Genomic DNA, 13,500 nt, shown 5'->3' with positions numbered 1-13,500 from the left:
TTACCGAAAGAGTATAATTGAAGAAATTTCTAAAAATTTCCAGTGCTATTTGCGTGTTCACAACTGTACATACGAAATTACTTTCCTATACCTCAGTGGCGGATACAGGGAGGGGCCGGCGAGGGGGGCAATCGCCCTCTCCCCCGCTCTGATCTGGAACTTATGAAAATTATAAAATTTTGTTTTACTTACATATAAAATTTTAAAATTTTAAGCTTTTATGTATGTATAATCTATAAGATCGTCCTAATGATAGTGTTACCAGAACATTGCTCACATAATTGAGCGACAATTGACCTGGAGGGTTGGCGCCAGGGTGCAGAAATGACAGAACGTACAATGCTCATGTATGTCGATAGTTCTAAGTTAACGAAAGGAGTCGGTTCTGCTGTTTACTGTTTGGGAGAAATCAAAAGGAGACAGGAGTTGCACATGATCCATTAAACAGAAAAGGCATGGGCAGAAGCGCAGCTGTAAAATTTCTAAGATCATGTGCAAATTCTGAGATATTGAATTCACAAAGTGGCTCTTATCTCTGAATCGAGAAGACTTAAGGCTCAGGATGGGCATACTAACTGGAAACTGCCTTTTGGCGTTACATGCTTATAAGTTAGGTCTCATCAGCAGCAGCAGATGCAGAAGGTACGAGCTGTAGGAATAGACGGTTAAACTAGTTTTGTGTTCATGTCCTGCGCTCGCCAGGTAAAGGCTCCAGCTTCTGTCCAGCTAGCTATCTATCACGAACCTAATAACTCCGCCCTCTTGATAAATACTAGAGGCTTTCTTTGACTTATTATACTTTTCTGCTTCTAGATCTGCGCCCGTACCATGTTATACGAACACGGATTAAAAACCAATTTCAATGAAATGATAAATATGATTCTTATAAAGTTGTAAAAAAAAACATGGATCTAATAAGTACGTATGGCCATTAGTAAACATACGTATGTAATTCAAAGGATTCACCATTTCAGAGGTATTGTTATTCAAAAAAATGGATTTCCATAACAAATCGTATAACACGATGCGAGCCCTAAAAGCTGTGCCACTCCTAGTAGCGGCAATCTTAGCCCGGCGACAGCAGAACACGAGCAAAAACATTGACGTGGATGCAGCTTCAACTATTTTCCTCCAGTGTTTTCACTGCTTTGATAACGGCTACTACTTCCACCTGAAAAATACTACAGTGGTCTGGTAGCTTGTAGGATAACCGACTTCATTATTTTGGAACCAACAGTGGTCCCCGATCGGCTGATCGTCGGGCTAGCATCGGCTGGCAATTAAAACATTTGATAGGTCTTGTGCTGATGATGGAGCTATGACAATTTCAGACCAGACGTGTGGGGTCGTCGCCGTCACCGCCGTTCACCGTACAAACATCGTGTTGTCCATTTGTGGCGCCAACATCTCACCCCTGCTGCCTGTTTTCAAATTGGAATGCTACAGTTCTTGATGGGTATTCAAATCGCCGAGACTTATACGATATTTGCCAATGAGTAGTGCACTGATGTCAGGGCGGCAGCCACTGCTGAAGGAGGTAACAGGGAGAACGTAGATGTTTATAATTTCAAGCTTTGCATCTTCTGGTCGGACGGATATCGATGATGATCCAGGATATTGTCCCTGTGGCCGATGTTAGAGTCAAATAGATTGTACTGCATATACTGATGGGTAATGAATGCAGAGCCAACTACCCTTCCTCTCTGTGGACGTTATAGCCGACCCAAGTCTGCCAGCAGATATTGCGGTTAGTTTCATCTCTTGTAGCGCAGCAATGCTCGGAAAAGTTATAAAAAGAAAATCGAAAATCTGATCACTAACATTATCAAGTTCAATATGAAAACTCTGTTTCTTGATACGTAACAGCTAAACATGCCAAGAGTGAATCAAATATACGAAAGCATCCTTTAAAGAGAATACAAAATTGTTTCAGTTGTATCTTAGTTGCAAAGCAAAGAGTTCTACCTCTTGCTCCAATTCCGTTTGGTTTTTTACTTAGCATTCGTTGCCTATTAATTTTTCAATCAAACAATTTCCCCGACAATCCGTTGAAGCATCATCGACAAAACACTTTGCAACGAAATCAAGTGCTTTCCCGCTGCAACACTTTCCACTCGGTCCCACCCTGTCAAAGCAATGATACGCGTACTACATACTGAGGTTCTCTGCTGACATCGTCGCTCCATAGTGTTGTTGCTGTTTAACAAAAAAAAAAATGCCTCAGGCGCACATATGTCAACTTTTATATTTTTTCCTTGTTTTTGCATAAAGACGTCACATTGCTCGACGTGGAATGGGATGAAGCAGGAGCGACGCACTTTGACAACTTCGAGAGCTAAAAACTTGAAATTGGAAACTTTTGAAATCTCCTCTTACCAAAATCATATAATTTGAATATAATTTGCAATTGCGAAGGGGTGTGAACATGAGAGCATGCGATCGCTTACATACACATTCAAAGGTATGTATGTTAGTACGTTCGTACATAAATATATGTTTATGTACGTAAATCCATATTAATCAGTAAATGCAATAAGTTCATGGAGAATACCGACATATTCGATACGGAAGAGTCACCCCCAGTGGGCTTAGAATGTACCTGCGGCAGGTATGCCCGTCGTAAGAGGTGACTAAAATACCAAATTGATTAAAGGGGTCGTGTAGCGCAACCCTCTCAAGGGATTTCCAGCGGAATATATAGCTTTTCCAACCCAATTTTCAATCTCACCTACCTGTGGTGAATTGTGTTTCTTTAAACAGCCGAGGCTCTGGCGACCCCAAGTTCCTCCCGGAACTAGGGAGTGGGAGGGCGGGATGGCATTTGAGTCACACTTTAGATTTCCTCATGGAACTTGGGGGTGGGGAGGGAGGGATGGCCTGAAGGTTCAATGTGGCCATATAAATCGTTCCCGAGATGGTCGGGCCAGCACCTTAATGGTGCTGTGTTACCGGAGCGTATCGGATCTGTATCCGACAAAGGACCATCACATCGATAACACTCCCCAAAGCCTTCGGGGAGTAACCTAATCGCTACAACAACAACAACAACAACAACAGGGCGGGATGGCCTAGAAGGTTTCATGTGATCATGCCTAATCGTTGCCGATATGGTTGGGCTAGTATCTAAATAATGCTTGTTACCGGAACGTACCGAATCTGCATCCAGCCATCCGTAAGGCCAGGCCTTACAAGTCGACAGGCCCCGACGGAATAGCTATGCCAATGCTTAAACACCCTGGGCGATGAGGGAATAAAATACCTAACACATGTTTTCAACCAGTCACTAGAAGCCTTCGTCATACCCGAAAAGTGGAAAATGGCAAGGATAACCCCGCTACTAAAGCCAGGCAAACGTGCCAATGAAGGCGAGTTCTATCGACCGATATCACTCCTTTCGCCAGTAGCAAAGACATTGGAAACCGTTTTGCTCCCTCATTTCACAGCAAATCTTCGCCTTGCCACGGACCAACATGGCTTCCGTAAAATGCACAGCAGCACCACCGCGCTCACCGCCATTAACACTCAGATTAGTTACGGGTTAAATCAGCAAAAACCCCATCATAGGATGGTGCTCGTGGCACTTGACCTGGCAAAAGCTTTTGACACAGTCAACCACGGCACGCTATTCCAAGACATAGAAGGCTCACACCTTCCTGCTTGTCTAAAAAGATGGACCGCTAATTACCTCAATGGTCGGCAGTCGTCGGTTGAATTTAGGAACGAAATTTCTAAACAATTATGGCCACTGGACCTGGCCCTTCAGTTGATGAATTAGTTTCTAAAATAAACAGCTATCTCCCCGATCTTTCCGGTTTCTTCACCTCGCGCAACTTGGCATTATCACCGACAAAATCCACGGCCACCCTGTTTACGACGTGGAAGGAACAGATGTCGCAAATATTAGACGTACGAGTCGATGGTGTCAGACTACCGACTGTCAGTCACCCAAAGATCTTAGGAGTAACGTTCAATAATACTCTAACCTTCAAGGCTCATGCCACCGAGATTGTTTCTAAAGTACAAAGTCGCAACAAAATCCTCAAGAAGATAAAGATAAAGAAACGTTGCTAACCACGTACAAAGAAATTGGCCGGCCGCTCATGAGCTACGCGTCACCAGTCTGTTCGCCTGGTCTCAAAAATACACACTGGAAAAGGCTACAGGCCTGCCAAAATGCTGCAATCCGAACTGCCATTGGATGTCTCCTTATGACTACCGAACACCATCTACATTGTGAGGCCAAAGAGCTCAATATTAAAAGGCACAATGAAATGCTGAACAAACAGTTCTTGCTTAACTGTAACAAACCAGGACATCCTAGGAAAGAACTACTTGATTTAGCACCGCCTCCACGGGGATTGAAGGAACATCTCCTAAAGCACAATGATGAGATCCGGAACCTGCCAACACTGCCGTTTGATCCAGGCAAGCACAAGCATCCCTTAGCCTAATCCACAATGAATCAGTAAACTCCTTTGCCAGGACGCGCCGGGTGAACCCCGTTATTAATACGCAATATCCCACCCTTGCAGAAGAAGAAAGCACACCACCAAGGGAAACACGAGTTACCCTGGCCCAACTTCGTTCTGGATACTGTAACAGGTTAAACTCTTACTTGTCCAGAATCAACCCCGACATACGTAATGTATGTCCTGCATGCGATGTGCCCCCACATGACACGAACCATCTTTTTAATTGTAATGTGGAACCTACGCCTCTAACACCCAACTCTCTATGGTCCGCCCCTGTTGAAACAACCAGTTTCCTTGGGCTCCCATTAGAGGATTTCGATAACAATTTGTAATTTGTGAGTGGTTGTGCCCATTGAGTAGGGCGAAGCACTGTTAATACAACAAAACATCCGGCGAAGAACGATCAACATCGATAACACTCACCAATGCCTTCGGGGAATGTCCCTATCGCTACAACAACAACAACATAAAGAACAGTCTTTATAGCTTAATATTAGTACTGCAAAGCAATTGTTCCAAGTGTGCAGGCAGGTGGTGGCTCAGAGCTTCACCCGAGGCATTCTTTATCCCATACAGAAAATGCGATGGAGAGAACAATTAAAGGCTGCTATAGTGCCCAGAAGTAGAGATATCAGCAAGAAGTAACCACGGTGTTGGTTTTGTGGTGGGAAAAAGACTTTGTCGCCATGTACAGGCGTTCATGGCTCTTAACAATCGTTTCGCCACGATCTCATCAATATAAACATTTTCGTAAATACCAACGCTGATAAGGGTTCTTTCTATGAGAATCTAGAAAAGATATACGTTGAAATCATCCCCGCGATAATATCAAAGTTGTGATTGACGTCTTTAATGCATGGTGGGCAAGAAGGAGTTATTTGGTTCCACAATTGTAAAAGTCCTCCTCTATTATGTAACATCCCCCCGCGGGTGGAGTTGGGTCTACTTCGCCACCGTTCGGGCTATGGTATCAAATTTCAGCATAAAAAGATACACCGAGCTACTTGACTGTATTCTGATCAAATACAATCGAATTAAATTGATCTCTGCGTGATCGAGAGCAGATATAGCGTCATTGTCCTGTCCTAGCAACATACATGCAATGCACAAATTGGCCGTCGAGTAAAAAAGCACAAAACAGAAAGCGTATGGACCAGACGATGTATTCGAGCACTGGAGGCACCTTTCTCACTGGTTCTGACGCAAAGAACATCTTGGAAAAGAAGGGCATCAACACGTATTTATATATGAGCGCTTTTGTGACGCGAAAAGGATAAAAAGACTCTAGTTAGATGAGAAAACGTTAAGTAGGCCACACGGCGTGAGTAAGAGGAGCTTCAAACGCTGGCTAATAGAATAATACCCGAACATTCTATTAGAAAATCCCAAGGATGAAAGTAGTTTTCAATAGCAGGCCAAACTTCTGAAGGCACAAAGATATTGATCTAGAAACGGAAGCAGAGAGAGTTCCTAAATTATAGAGCAAACACTATCCTCAGTGGTGGATAGCGAAAATATGATGAGTCCAAAATCGACAAACACTTTATGAATTGCTTGTATGCTACGATGTCTAAATTTGAATTCCCAGCAAAGCTTGTACAGCTTAGCCAAATGACGTTGGACAGCACCATGCATGAGAAGAAAATACTACCATCATATCCAAACCGCAATGGTACAATGTATTATAAGAGCATAAACTGCTTTTGTTGAAGCAATGAAGACAACCCCCGAAGGTTTTGGGAAGTGATATCGATGTAGATGGTCCTTTGCCTCAAATAGGCCGGCACGCTTCGGTATCAAACACCATTAGGGTACTATCCAGACCATATTCCAATTCGGTGGACAGAAAGCATCCTCTTCTATTCTTTGCTTATGTAGCCACTCTTTGAAACCGCTGGGTGATGTGGTTGTTGTTGTTGTTGTAGCAGTGCTTCGCCCCATCCAATAGGTGCGACGGATCACAAATTATCATCAATATCCTCCAAGGAAACTTCCTGTATCAACAAGGCTGGACCATAATGAGAGGGGTGTTAGAGGCGTTGGTTCCACATTACAATTAAAGAGATGGTTGGTGTCATGTGGGGAAACATTGAAAGCAGGGCATATATTTTGTATGTCGGGTTTGATTCTGGATAGGTAAGAGCTTATCCTGTTACAGTATCCAGATCGAAGTTGAGCTAGAGTGATTCGCGTTTCCGTGGGGAGTGTGCGTTCCTCTTCCGCAAGTTCTGGGTATTGTTCTTTGAGTACTGGATTCACCGGACAATTCCTGGCATAAAGGTCCGACGCCTGTTTGTGGAGTTTAGTTCGCCGTGCTTCCGCTCGTACCAATCTGCTATATTCCGGACTAACATGATTTCAATCCCATACAGATCGGCCATTTCACTTGACAGATCTAGGTATAAAATATTGGACCTCGCCCTAACTTTGGCTTTCTTACTTGTTATATTTAATAGATGAAAATAGAGATGATCCTAAGGGATTTGTGATCAACAAAATTTTATCTTTTGCCAAATTAACTGTACATAAATCCAAAAACGGCAAAGTTATACAAACACTATTATGTTTAACAATTAGAACATCGTATAAACAACAACAATGGATTCGACTGTCCGACCGAAAAGAATGTGATCAAGGACATTTGAAATCGTTCATGCCCATTGATTTAGTCAGGGATGTTTGTGCCAAAAACATTATATTCATGAATATATACTTTTATATTTAAATTCAAGTATGAATTAATGTACTTGTTACACTGGAGAGTTTTCCACAAAATGTCAGCATACGACACAATAGTAATTATTGCCTAAATAATTGCAAATGATTGCTAACCCATTTCCATTTCAATTTTCGACTGAGCCTCTTTCTTCGGCCCACAGTGGGTGGGATGTTGACTGGTTGCACTACATGCAACAACTAAAGTTGTGTACCCTTCAGCCGGCACACCGATAAGTGAGCCATATGTGACGGGATAAATATGTACGTTTTTGCGTGTCCACTTCAAATGGCAAAGGTGGTGCAGGCAGTTTTAGTAAAAGAAAGCAACATCATACAAATCGAGTTGCCCTTTCATCCTTTCATCCTTCCCTCGTCACAATCATTCCAAGTGACTGCTAACACCTTGGGGTGTCGCACTAAAACGCACAGTTGTTCGGCGGGGCTCACCGCAAGGACGAACTGCTGACAACTGCTTCAAGTTGTGATGGGCGCATCGTCATTAAGTTGAACGGACAACAATTGAGTGGTGAATGAAATATTGCAACGTTTGTAATTTGAGAATATATAAACCAAAAAATATCGCACATGTGCACCAACCTAAATACATCCATACATACTACCTGCCCACCAAAAAATTTGTAGCTAATAAAAGGCTTATTTTATATGGCCAAAAGGCTTATGGAATCGGGCCTTAATTCTATAAGAAATATTAGTTCTTTGGCGTTTCTTTATAATACTCCTCATTTTGGTGATAACGTTATGCATAAGGCTTATAGCTCATATAAAAGAAGGCTTACATGGGGAATTATTAGATATTAGCCATTAGATACAGTATAATATCTTTATTATAAGCCTTATGGACCAAGTAAAATAAAGATTGCGTAACGCCCTATTATAAGATGCGACTTGCTGTACTAAGACATTTTATATATAGCGAAAACTCCACTAAAAAGCAGGCTTAAATAAGCCGTTATACCAAGACAATAGACAAGAATCAAAAAATCGGTTGATTGTCACACACATTTTCTATATAAAAATGAAAAATAGACTTATAGTACATACATACAAATTTGAGAACTATATACATATAGCCTTTACCGCTTCTTCTCATGTATTTGGCAATAGAAATATTTTTGTCTAAACTGACTGCCAGACCTTCGTCATTTTATAAAAATTGAAATTTCGTCAGTGCATACTTCCAACTGAAGCAGGATCGTTGGTCTATTATAAAACTTGAGTCAAAGTGGCTTTAACAGATATCGTGCAAAAATTTTGCAGAAAAATAGACCTTTCTTTCGTTATTTTATAAAGATTGATTTTCATATATGGTCTTCGTCACGATATAAGAAGCAACTAGCCTCATTGCCAGAAACTTTCCATAGTGTCTTTGTCCAGCCAGACACTTCTGGAAATTTTATTAAAAAAAATTAAAATAGATGAACTTTTAACCCAGACCTGTTAAATAATGATTACTAATAGTAATGATTAACCGTCCCATTGATTATTTTCTTTAAACGCCATTTAATGATTACTTGCCATTATTTATTTAATGATTACTTTTCAATTGATTAAAAAATAATAAAAAAAAAATCATGATTTTTTACGATTATTGAAAATAATCAATTTTAATCAAAAATCAAAAATAATCAATTACTTTTAGAGTTGAGCAGAGCTCACAGAGTATATTAAGTTTGATTGGATATCGGTTGGTTGTACAGGTATAAAGGAATCGAGATAGATATAGACTTCCATATATAAAAATCATCAGGATCGAAAAAAAATTTGATTGAGCCATGTCCATCCGTCCGTCCGTTAACACGATAACCTGAGTAAATTTTGAGGTATCTTGATGAAATTTGGTATGTAGGCTCCTGAGCACTCATCTCAGATCGCTATTTAAAATCAACGATATCGAACTATAACCACGCCCACTTTTCGATATCGAAAATTTCGAAAAACCGAAAAATAAAGCGAAAAAAATGGGGCGTGGCACCGCCTACTTTTAAAAGAAGGTAATTTAAAACTTTTGCAAGCTGTAATTTGGCAGTCGTTGAAGATATCATGATGAAATTTGGCAGGAACGTATTGTATATGTACGCTTAATAAAAGTTAGCAAAATCGGAGAAGGGACACGCCCACTTAAAAAAAATTTTTTTTTAAGTAAAATTTTAACAAAAAATTTAATATCTTTACAGTATATAAGTAAATTATGTCAACATTCAACTCCAGTAATGATATGGTGCAACAAAATACAAAAATAAAAGAAAATTTCAAAATGGGCGTGGCTCCGCCCTTTTTCATTTAATTTGTCTAGGATACTTTTAATGCCATAAGTCGAACAAAAATTTACCAATCCTTTTGAAATTTGGTAGGGGCATAGCTTTTATGACGTTAACTGTTTTCTGTGAAAATGGGCGAAATCGGTTGAAGCCACGCCCAGTTTTTATACACAGTCGTCCGCCTGTCCTTCCTCATGGCCGTTAACACGATAACTAGAGCAAAAATCGACATATCTTTACTGAACTTAGTTCACGTACTTATCTGAACGCACTTTATATTGGTATAAAAAATGAACGAAATCCGACTATGACCACGCCCACTTTTTCGATATCGAAAATTACGAAAAAAGAAAAACATGCCATAATTCCAATTTGTAAAATGGTTGTGACACCTACCATATTAAGTAGAAGAACATGAAAAAGTTCTGCAGGGCGAAATAAAAAACCCTTGAAATCTTGGCAGGTATTACATATATAAATAAATTAGCGGTATCCAACAGATGATGTTCTGGGTCACCCTGGTCCACATTTTGGTCGATATCTGGAAAACGCCTTCACATATACAACTACCACCACTCCCTTTAAAAGCTCTCATTAATACCTTTAATTTGATACCAATATCGTACAAACACATTCTAGAGTCACCCCTGGTCCACCTTTATGGCGATATCTCGAAAAGGCGCCCACCTATAGAACTAAGCCCCACGCCCTTTTAAAATACCTATTAACACCTTTCATTTGATACCCATATCGTACAAACGTATTCTAGAGTCACCCCTGGTCCACCTTTATGGCGATATCTCGAAAAGGCGACCACCTATAGAACGAAGGCCCGCTCCCTTTTAAAAATACTCGTTAACACCTTTCATTTGATACCCATATCGTACAAACACATTCTAGAGTCACCCCTGGTCCACCTTTATGGCGATATTTCGAAACGGCGCCCACCTATAGAACTAAGGCCCACTCCCTTTTAAAATACTCATTAACACCTTTCGTTTTATACCCATATTGTACAAACGTATTCTAGAGTCACCCCTGGTCCACCTTTATGGCGATATATCGAAAAGGCGACTACCTATACAACTACCACCACTCCCTTTTAAAACCCTCATTAATACCTTTAATTTGATACACATGTCATACAAACACATTCCAGGGTTTCCCTGGGTTCATTTTCCTACATGGTTATTTTCCCTTATGTTGTCACCATAGCTCTCAACTGAGTATGTAATGTTAGGACACCCCCGAACTTAACCTTCCTTATTTGTTTTTTTTTTAATTTTTTTTGATTTATTTTTTTTTTGATTAATTTTCCGCTTTGCTGAAAGAAAAATTCACGCTGGATGCATGCACGGAATAATTTCTACATACAAGTACATTTTAGGATGCAATAGTAAATTGTAAGCGCTTATCGAGGCGAATATATACATGCAACATATAGGGCGAATGGTATATGAGCGTTGATTCAAACATATTCTCAGTTAAGTATATACACATGTGCATTATTTGCTGCACTCATTATATAAAATTATATTGGTTTCATCCTTAAGTCTAGCCAATTTTGTTATATCCAAATAAATATATCCACTATTTTGGATAACGTTATGGCTATGCACTGATTATTTTGTACATACAAGTACATTGGTGGATGTAACGCACGGGATGTGCATGCAGCAAACGAGAACTTTTCTTTCAACAAAGCGGAAAATTAATTGAAAATAATAAAAAAGAAATTAAAAAAAAATCAAAAATAATCAAAAAAATCAAAATGATTTCTTTTGATTATTTTTGATTTTTTCAATAATCGGAAAAAATCATAATTTTTTTTTTTTTTTGATTTTTTTCTAATGATAATCAATTAGTAGTTGCTTTTTTCGGATAACAATTGAAATAATCATTGACCATTAAAATAGGCATATAATTAATTGATTAATAATGCTAATTCAAAGTTAACAGGTCTGTTTTAAACAATACTTCGCCTGGCAAATGAGTTTAATGTATGGCCGCAAATATATCTCACTACACAAAGTATGTGGATTGTAAAGATATGCAAAAATTGAGAATCGCTACCTTAAGGCGGATTAACATTAACGTTTCCTTCGCTTTGAATCGACAAATAAGTTTTTGCCACGCCGGATTTACATAGAACTCTTGCCACTTTGCTTCGCTTTGACGGTTTAACAGCGACATAGGAATATCTTTTGCTTTAGCCTCGTTCTGCATTTCACAAACTCCGTGTAGCAAGATATATATACGTGCGACCATACATTGTATTCGTCTGCCAGGCGAATCAACCCAACAAAGCGTTCTATGTCAATCTGGCATAAGTCCACCTATATGGTGCGAAGCAACGCAGCAAGAGTTGTTTGTAAGTCCGACCTGTGCGTGTCCAATAAAGGCCTGAAAAATACTATTCCGAATATACCGGACCTAAAATGCCTATAATCAATAGAGATAATCCTTACTTAAAATCCAAAATTTTTTGTTGGTTGCCCAAGAGCATACAGACACTTATGAACGTAAGGACAACCCAAAGCATCAATGGAACTAATTTACAATTCACTAGGTACCACAACCGGTACCAACAACAAATCCATGTTCAGATTAAAAACAATTTTAGGCTGAGCAATAGCAACATCAACTGCGATAACAACAACAATGACACAAATGAATTATTGAATACCACCGAAATATGAATGCATTCGAAGTCTATTTATTATCATCAATAACGAACCAACCAGTGCTTGAATCGAAAAATGTCTAAAATCCTTTAGGCTCGTACACCTGCTTTCCTGCAAAAATCGCATGCATGTATGGAGTACTCGCTATGGACCAAGCGAGTGCTCCAAAATTAACCACAATTCATACAAAAAATATGGTCCAATTAACATTGCGATGTCCTAGGACTGGACCATATACTCCAGTTCCGCATTACATCAGAGTAATCCATGGAGTACCCACAGTCCAATAAACATCGTGTAGTGATTACAATCGTTAAAAACGAGCAATGATCGGCTACAATATGTTCGTGTAGAAAAGTGAGTTGGTCCATTGCTGCATTACAGTGGAGTATAATGGTATGTACTCCAGTGGACCACATGATCCAACGATTTTTGCAGGGTTTGTGCTCTTTACTACCCTGCAAAAATCGTTGGATCATGTGGTCCACTGGAGTACTTACATTTATACTCCACAGTAATGCGACAATGGACCAACTCATATTTCTACACGAACATATTGTAAGCCGATCATTGCCCGTTTTTAACGATTGTAATCACTGCACGATGTTTATTGGACTGTGGGTACTCCATGGATTACTCCGATGTAATGCGAAGCTGGAGTATATGGTCCAGTCCTAGGACATCGCAATGTTAATTGGACCATATTTTTTGTATGAATTGTGGTTAATTTTGGAGTACTCGGTTCGTCCATAGCGAGTACTCCATACATGCATGCATGGAGTACTCGCGATTTTTGCAGGATACCTAAAGTGTACTGGGAAGCCCTTCGGAATAACTAGTACAATCTATCGGAACATATCGCACCATCTCATTTGGAATTTCCGGAAATTCGTAAGCCATTTAAATTCCATTCGCTCGTTAAGTGTTTTGAAAACCTGTCGAGAAAGAAACAAGAATTGTTTAGTATATTAATAACATTTTGGCGCGATCTACTTCCGGGACGACTGAGGCTTCTCTACTCTTTCAATATAATCGGTGCTGCTTTTTATGGGACTCCTAAAGACGTACCTGCTACAGCATAGATATGTACCTTCCTGAGAAGATTTTCATTGAACAAATACGATCGAAGAACTTGCCAAACCCCTACCAACCGAATGGGTTCTCAAATAAAAACACATCTTTTAAACTCTTTTTTGATACGTTTTTGCTTGTTTAAAACTTTTGGTGATAGTGGGTTAGCGAGAATTTTGAACCTGGGACCTCGTCATGGAGTTGTGAACAATATCCACTTTGCTGGTGATGCAACAACTACTGAAGTTAGATAAAGGTTAGAGGAAGATTTGATAA

This window comes from Eurosta solidaginis, chromosome 4 (genome assembly GCF_040869045.1).
Source record: "Eurosta solidaginis isolate ZX-2024a chromosome 4, ASM4086904v1, whole genome shotgun sequence".
Lineage (NCBI taxonomy): Eukaryota > Metazoa > Arthropoda > Insecta > Diptera > Tephritidae > Eurosta > Eurosta solidaginis.
Note: the sequence above shows the minus strand (reverse complement) of the source record.